Consider the following 8,699-nt stretch of genomic DNA (forward strand, 5'->3'; position numbering starts at 1 on the left):
TCAAAATCCTTCTGTTAACACACAAAGCTCTCAATAACCAGGCCCCCCCCTACCTCTCCGACCTGATCCACCACTACACCCCTTCCCGCAGCCTTCGCTCATCAGAAGCGAACCTCCTCTCTATCCCCACACGAACCAAGCTCCGAACCTGGGGCGACAGAGCCTTCTCCATTGCTGCCCCCACCCTCTGGAACTCCCTCCCCCAACACATCAGAGACTGCACTGACCCCCCCACTTTCAAAACACTGACCAAGACACACCTCTTCAGACTGGCTTTTAATCTGTGAATTATGCTGTGTTGCTGTTTTAATAACTTTTAAATGTTATTTTATCATGTTCTTATACATTTTTTAATTCTATTTTATCATGTTTTATCACCACTGTAAAGCGTCTTTGAGCACCTGGAAAAGCGCTTTGAAATGAAATGTATTATTATTATTATTATAAGTGAGGGTCTGAGCTCTCTTAATTCCATCGTGTCACCGGGCCCGGGTACAGGAGGGGTAATATGGTTCTTATAAATACATCCATGGCATGGGTAATATCAGCACTGTGGTTCAACCATCCATGGGTTCAACGGTTCAACGGATCTGAATCGCTTCGTGAAGCAGTCACGTGGTATCGACAGGCAGCGAGGCTTCGTTTGTCATCGATTACGTCACTGGCCCAAAACGATACAAGCCTCGATACATGCTTCACAAAAAACTTCGGGGATTACTCGACACACGCTCCGAAGCCTCGGCACAATACGTAACATCACTACTTACAACTCTGTAGTTCCCCTCAGCTGAATAGTGCATTTTAGCATCTCTAACTAATTCTTGGGGATTTAAGTCCCAAAGTGTTACTCTAACAGGTTCAGGGGAAAACTCTGAGAATCCCACTGTACACTACTGAGCCTGTCTTCAATGTCACAACAGACAGGACAAAGTAAGCTAGCATGTCAACACATGTCAGCATTTAGCCGATAATGAGCCAGATATTTCCCTCAGGACTTGAACAGAATTAAAAGTAGAGTAGCTAATTGGACTTACATTCTGCAGGCTGTTAAAACAAGACTTCAAATTAATGTTTTTGTTGACTTCTTCCTGCTTCACGTGCAAAAAGCTAATGTTTCCCAGCAAGTTCGCCATTACAACACATGAGACGAGTCCATATTGTACTTCTAGGTTGTGGTTGTAGCACTGCCTGCCCCCTACCGGTCGAAACGGGAATTCAATTAAATTCAAAGCTGTTTTGGTAAAGTCTATTCAATATTAAGCCCATCAATAAGTATTGTCTGTTTGATGATTAAAAGAACCGGGTTTGGAAAACAGTGTATGTGCCGTTCTGAGATTCAGATGCATGACAAACCACCATGTAGGCATAATAAGGTATAACTTTAATTTAAATTAAATGTAAGGGAAGTTTATTTATATAGCACTTTTCAACACAAGGCAATTCAAAGTGCTTTACAAAAAATGAAAGACATTAAGCATTAAAAAAGAAAAGCTAATAAAATAAACATTAAAAGAAAAAATACATGGATAAAAGTTACAGTGCAGTCTAAAATATGAATAGTTCAATTAAAAGCAGCGACAAAAAGAAAAGTCTTCAGCCTGGATTTAAAAGTAGTCAGAGTTGCAGCGGACCTGCAGGTTTCAGGGAGCTTGTTCCAGATATTTGGAGCATAATAACTAAATGCTGCTTTTCCATGTTTAGTTCTGACTCTGGGGACAGAAAGCTGACCAGTCCCTGAAGACCTGAGAGATCTGGATGGTTCATAATTTAGCAGGAGGTCAGTAATGTATTTTGGGCCTAAACCATTCAGTGCTTTATAAACCAGCAGCAATATTTTTGAAATCTATTCTTTGACACACAGGAAGCCAGTGTAAAGACTTCAGAACTGGAGTGATGTGATCCACTTTCTTAGTGTTAGTGAGGACTTGAGCAGCGGCATTCTGAATCAGCTGCAGCTTCCTAATAGATTTTTTAGTGAGACCTGTGAAAACACCATTACAGTAGTCAAGTCTACTGAAGATAAAGGCATGGACAAGTTTTTCCAAATCCTGCTGTGACATTAGTCTTTTAATCCTAGATATGTTCTTTAGGTGATAGTAGGCTAATTTAGTAACTGTTTTAATGTGACTGTTGAAACTCAGGTCAGAGTCCATGACTACACCTAGATTTCTGGCTTTATCTGTTGTTTTGAACATTGCAGACTGAAGCTCAGCGCTAACTTTTATACGTTCTGCCTTGGCTCCAAAAACCATTACCTCAGTTCTATTTTGTCCCTACTGACCGCCAGAGGCGGTGCTTTAGCACTGGATATGTCCATCGCGCGCATGCGCAGCTCGAGTACCAATAACAACAAAGTCACCTGTGACCCACGTGACACCGGCTATATCAGCCGGTATTGTCAGAGGATCTGTTCCTTTTCATCTTCTCGCTGCGCGAGGGTACCGTGGCTACGTTTTCGTAGCCTACAGCGTTCAGGTTTGAACGTTTGATCTGAGGGATTTCTCTGCAAACAGCTGGACGCGTGAAGCTTCGCGACTGACAGTCGGGGCTACGGGTCGTTAGACGCGTCCTCCAGGAGCGTCTAACGCGTGTGTCAGCTTGTTGCTGGTGATGGCTGTGTTTCCACACCCGCTCCCAGCCAAGTTGTCCTGATTACCGTCTTATTGTTTGTGGCTTAGACTTTCTGGTGACGACAGTGTTCCCGCTTCCTCTCCCATAAAGTTGCCCTTATGCTCTTTTGAAAGTTCTGCTTATGGCGTTGTGCCCGAGCTATCATTAGCATTTGAGTCCCAGCTTTGGCTGCGTCCCTCATTCGATTTAGTATGGAAAGCCAAGAGTGTCATACTTTAAACCCGTTTCTCGTTTAGATGCAGAAAGTAAGGTAAGTACTTTCTATTTTCTAGAAGCTATTATCTGGTCTTAACATTTGTGTTCTGACTTGGTCGCTTGATTGTTAGCAGCAGCCGCTTGGCTAACACCTTGCTGTTGAGCTTAACTATTAACTCAGGGCAGTGCTCCCGCTCCCTGTAGCATAGGGTTTGATTGCAGTAGCGCTAGATCGTTGTATTACTGCTCCTAGTACTAGACTCCTAGCACTAGGATGATATGCAGAGAACATCTTCACGGTGGGTGCTGTGTGCTCGGCATGTGCGGTTACTACTGTAACCAGACACGGTTCTATGCGGGCTGTTCTCTTTCTTAGAAGCTAATTATCTGGTCTTAACATTGTGTTCTGACTTGGTTGCTTGATTGTTAGCAGCAGCCGCTTGGCTAACACCTTGCATGTACGGTTAAGCTTCATTATTTAACTCAGCCGGTGAGGGCAGTGCTCTCGCTGCTGCTCCCGGTAAACGCATGGTATGGTTGCAGTAGCGCTATATCGTTGTATTTACTGCTCCTAGTACTAGACTCCTAGCACTAGGACGATATGCAGAGAACAATCTTCACTGTGTGTGCCGTGTGCTCTGCATGTATGGCCATTAAGGAGGATTTCATCCTCCCAATATTATATTGTCTAGTGGGCAGCCGTTGGCTGACACTTTTAGGCACCGGCCACAGTTACTATTGTAACTAAGGTTCTAAGCCGTAAGTACTGGCCATAATTACTACGGTAACTACGGTTCCAAGCTGTGTAAGTACTGGCCATAGTTAATACTGTAACTACAGGGTTAAGCCGTAAGTACTGGCCATAGTTACTACTGTAACTACGGCTCTATGCCGTGTAAGTACTGGCCATAGTTACTACTGTAACTACGGTTCTAAACCATGTAAGTACTGGCCATGGTTACTACTGTAACTACGGTTCCAAGCCGTGCAAGTACTGGCCAGAGTTACTACTGTAACTACGGCTCTATGCTGTGTAAGTATCCAAGCCGTGCAAGTACTGGCCAGAGTTACGACTGTAACTACGGTTCTAAGCCGTGTAAGTACTGGCCATAGTTACTACTGTAACTACGGTTAGATGCCGTGTGAGCCCTGGCCATGGCTACTGCTGTAACTACGGCTCTGTGCTATTCTATTCTTTAGAAGCTAGTTATCTGGTCTTAAACATGTGTGTTATTTGACTTGATCTCGCTTGATCGTTAGCAGCAGCCGCTCGGCTAACGTCTTGCGTATACTGTTAGCTTCTTTATTTTACCCAGCTAGGTGAAGGCAGTGCTCTCGCTCCCGCTCCCTCTACCGGTAATGCGGATGTAGCTACATCCCTTTTTTCTGTTCGGCGAGTAGTAGCACCGCTCTACTCTTCCCGTTCAGCAGGTAGCCGGTGAAGGCTGTGTTCCCGCACCCGCTCCCGGTTACACTGCATTTGGCATTCGACTCTAACTTAACCAGTGAAGGCAGTTCTCGCCCCCACTCCTGGTAGACGCCAAACGGCCTCGTTTTTCCGTTAAGCAGGTAGCCGGTGAAGGCTGTGTTCCCGCACCCGCTCCCGGTTACACTGCATCTGGCATTCGTCTCTAACCCAACCAGTGAAGGCAGTTCTCGCGCCCGCTCCTGGTAGACGCCAAACCGCCTTGTTTTTTCTGTTAAGCAGGTAGCTGGTGAAGGCTGTGTTCCCGCACCCGCTCCCGGTTACGTTGCATCTGGCATTCGTCTCTAACTCGACCAGTGAAGGCAGTGTTCTCGCCCCCGCTCCTGGTAGACGCGGAACTGCCTTGTTTCTCCGTTAAGCAGGTAGCCGGTGAAGGCTGTGTTCCCGCACCCGCTCCCGGTTACGCTGCATCTGGCATTCGTCTCTAACTCAACCAGTGAAGGCAGTGTTCTCGCCCCCGCTCCTGGTAGACGCTAAACTGCCCTGTTTATTCTGTTAAGCAGGTAGCTGGTGAAGGCTGTGTTCCCGCACCCGCTCCCGGTTACGCTGCATCTGGCATTCGTCTTAATTTAACCAGTGAAGGCAGTGTTCTCGCCCCCGCTCCTGGTAGACGCTAAACTGCCTGGTTCCGTTAAGCAGGTAGCTGGTGAAGGCTGTGTTCCCGCACCCGCTCCCGGTTACGCTGCATCTGGCACTCGCCTCTAGCTCAGCCAGTGAAGGCAGTGTTTTCGCCCCCGCTCTTGGTAAACTGCCTTATTTACTAATCCAGCTAGGTGAAGGCAGTGATCTCGCTCCCGCTCCCTCTGCCGTAACGTGGGTGTAATTACATCCCTCTTTCTGTTCGGCGAGTAGCAGCAACGCTCTACTCTTTCCGTTAAGCAGGTAGCTGGTGAAGGCTGTGTTCCCGCACCCGCTCCCGGCTATGCTGCATCTGGCTACCTACAGAATGGTTCATTCATGTAGCGCCTGTAGGGTTTCTCTTGAGCCCGAGGACGGCCACGACCGCTGCCCCTCCTGCCTCGGCCGCTTCTGGCGGTCAGTGGGGACGAAATTCGAGCATCTGAGGGAGGTTCTCACGGTAAATGCCTGCATGAGCTGTAGCTGCATGCCTCGGGTGCTCAGAGTGGCTCGAATCACTGAGGTGGAACGTCTGGCAGCAGCCAACAGACACCTCTCCTTGTCACGTACTCCTCCAGATCAATTCGGCCGTTCCCGGCGACTTGAGGGAGCGATGGCTTTGTGTGCTCCCCCCCCCAATAGAAGGACTAGAAATAGGCTGTCCTCTAAAGTGGATCACCTAGCTGCCGATAGGGGCATGATGAAGTCGCCTCTTGGCCCTTCAGCCTCGGCCCGGTGTAGGACCCAGGCGGGCGCCCCTTCGGTTGGCACCCCTCCTTCGGTTGGCGCCCCTCCTTCGGCTGACGCACCTCCTCCGGTTGACGGAGAGTCCTCCGTCGTGTACCAGTCGAGCCAGGGGAGCTGTTTAGATCAGCTGCCCTGGAGGCACTGGAGTGTGCCGCCCAAGCTAGGCAGACCAGGCAGCAGCACTCGGGTCCTCGCAGACCTGTGCCCACTCCCAGCAGGCCCAGGGGCCGCTCTAGCAGCCGCACTCAGCCGCTGGATTACAGGGGTGGTCTGCAGAGGTCTTAGCGGCCCACTCAACCGCCTCCCAATGACTTTCGTGCCCCATGTCGCCCGCCTTCCAGGCGGCCTCGTGCCCCAGAGCCTTACCGGACCCCCCCCAAGAGGCTCCAGGGTCCGGGGGGCTGGGCTCTGAAATCCCGGGGGTGGTCGGCGGCTGCTTTCCCAGCAGCAGCTCAGTTTCTGGGCAGTCTGTACTTCCGTCCCTTGGGTGGTTTTCACCTTAACCCAGGGGTACGGACCGCAGCTCCGGCCCCTAGCCTTCGGCTGGGTCTAATTGACAGTCGTCAGCGATCCGGCAGGGGCCCTACCTCTGGGCCAAGAGTTGTCCGTCCTTTTGTCCAAGGACGCAATCAACCCAGTAAGACCCTCTACTTAGCCAGGGGGTTCTACTCGGCATACTTTCTCGTGAGCAAGTAAGTCGGCGGATTTCGCCCGATCTTGGACCTCAGAGGAATCAACAGATTCCTGAAGGTGCTGCCATTCTATATGCTGACTACTGCATACGCACAGGTGGAGTGGTTCCCAACCGAGGGATGCCTACTTCCACGTGGGCCGGGCAAGAGGGTGCCTTATATTCAGTTCCTCCGGCCCTTGGGCAGACTGGCAGCTGCCTCGGCCGCTGGGCCCTTAGGCCCGCTGTCGTTGTGCCCCATGCAGATGTGGCTGAACAGCCTTCACTTAGACGCCAAGTGGCACAGGCACAGTGAAGTCAGGGTGTCGCAGCATTGCTCCACTCTCCGTCACGCTGGAGGGGCAGGGCCTATCTCTGGTAGGCGTGCCCATGGGCGCCATCCCATCCCGCCAGGAGACCATCACCATAGGTGCATGTCTCTCAGGGTGGGGTGCAGTGCGGCAGGGCAGGACCGTTCAGGGTCAGTGGTCTGCCCAGCAGAGTGCGCGCCGGGTCAACGTGCTAGAGCTTCGGGCCGTGCAGCTTGCACTCACGCACTTTCTACTCCAACTGGGGGGCAAGAATGTGCGTGTTCCTTGGGGACAGCATGTACATTGTTGCTTAGACAACAGTCCCTTCTAGATAGTGGACGTTCTCACTCCACTCTGAATTTATGTGGCTGTGATTCTGCCCAACATGTTCGGGTCGACGGCGCCACGGTGGGGTGCCACAGGTCGGTGTCCCTCTTTATGAGAGGGGCTTTACGGCAGCGTCCCCCTTGCACCCCGAGGGCTCCGGCTTGGGACCTGCCCTTGCTGCCGGATGCCCTATCACCTCCTCCCTTCGAGCCCCTGGCCCAGGTGGGGCTTAGGTGGCTGCCCACAAAGGCAGCATTTCTGCTTGCCATAGCCTCAGGGAAGTGAGTCGGGGAGTTGCATGTCCTCTCCATAAACAATACATGCCCGAGGTGAGACTCTCAGGCGTTGCCCTTTGGGCAAATGTGGCATTCCCGCCGGGGTCCTTCCACAAATTCACTTCAATCAGCCTGCCCAGCTGGCACGCTTTGACATTCAGGAGTACGGCACATCGAAGTTGCTGTGCCCGGGGGGTGCCCAAAGGGCGTATATCAAGGCTACTGCCTGTATACGGCAGGAGGAGCAACTCTTGAGTTTGCCCTGGCGGCACTAAAGGAGGTTAGGCCCTCTAACCAGTGGCTTCCCCACTGGGTTGTCGATACCATCTCACAGGCTTACGGGGCCAGTGGCCGCCCCCTGCCACCAGGCTGAGATGCCACTCTACAAGGAGCATCTCAACATATTGGGCTGCCCTGAGAGGGGTGCCCCTGGAGACCATCTGCGCCGCGGCGTCGTGGGCGTCTTCTGGCACATTCTCCAGTTGTCATCAGGTCAATGTCGCCACTCCCCATTCTTTGGGCGTGGTCCTTTTGCCGAGCTCCGCTGCTTCCAGTGGTGAGCAAGGGCTTGGATTCTTCATGACATTGTTGGTATAGGTCATCCAGTGCTAAAGCACCGCCTCTGGCGGTCAGTAGGGACGAAATAGAACGATAGTTACGGCTGTAACTACGGTTCTATGAGTCCCGGATGACCGCCAGAGTTCCCTGTCACTCAGAATTCTTGTGTGCTCGCGAGAAGATTCGGGGAACAGATCCTCTGACAATACCGGCTGATATAGCCGGTGTCACGTGGGTCACAGGTGACTTTGTTGTTATTGGTACTCGAGCTGCGCATGCGCGCGATGGACATATCCAGTGCTAAAGCACCGCCTCTGGCGGTCATCCGGGACTCATAGAACCGTAGTTACAGCCGTAACTATCGTTTTATCTTTGTTTAATTGGAGAAAGTTCTGACACATCCAGTCATTGATTTGTTCAATGCACTTACTCAGTGTTTGAATTGGAGCATAGTCTCCTGGTGAAATTGTTACATAGATTTGTGTGTCATCTGCATAGCTATGGTAACTTATTTTGTTGTTCTTCATTATCTGAGCCAGTGGTAGCATATAAATGTTAAAGAGAAGAGGCCCCAAGATGGAGCCCCACATGTCATATTTGTCAACTCAGATGTGTATTTCATTTCATTTCAAACCTTTATTTATACAGATAAAATCCCATTGAGATCATTGATCTCTTTTCCAAGGGAGACCTGCTCAAGTAGTTCCACATGAAACATAAAAACATAAATAGAACAACAAAAGGACATCATACAGCATCATTTACAAAATTATCCACATAAACAGGTACCAATAGCTTCCGATTGAGTAGCATCCAACCGAGCTCTATTTACCTATAGAAACAAAGTTGTTTCTGCCCTTTAAGTAGGATTCAAACTAATT

The sequence above is a fragment of the Pseudochaenichthys georgianus genome, chromosome 10 (genome assembly GCF_902827115.2).
Source record: "Pseudochaenichthys georgianus chromosome 10, fPseGeo1.2, whole genome shotgun sequence".
In the NCBI taxonomy this organism is placed as follows: Eukaryota; Metazoa; Chordata; class Actinopteri; order Perciformes; family Channichthyidae; genus Pseudochaenichthys; species Pseudochaenichthys georgianus.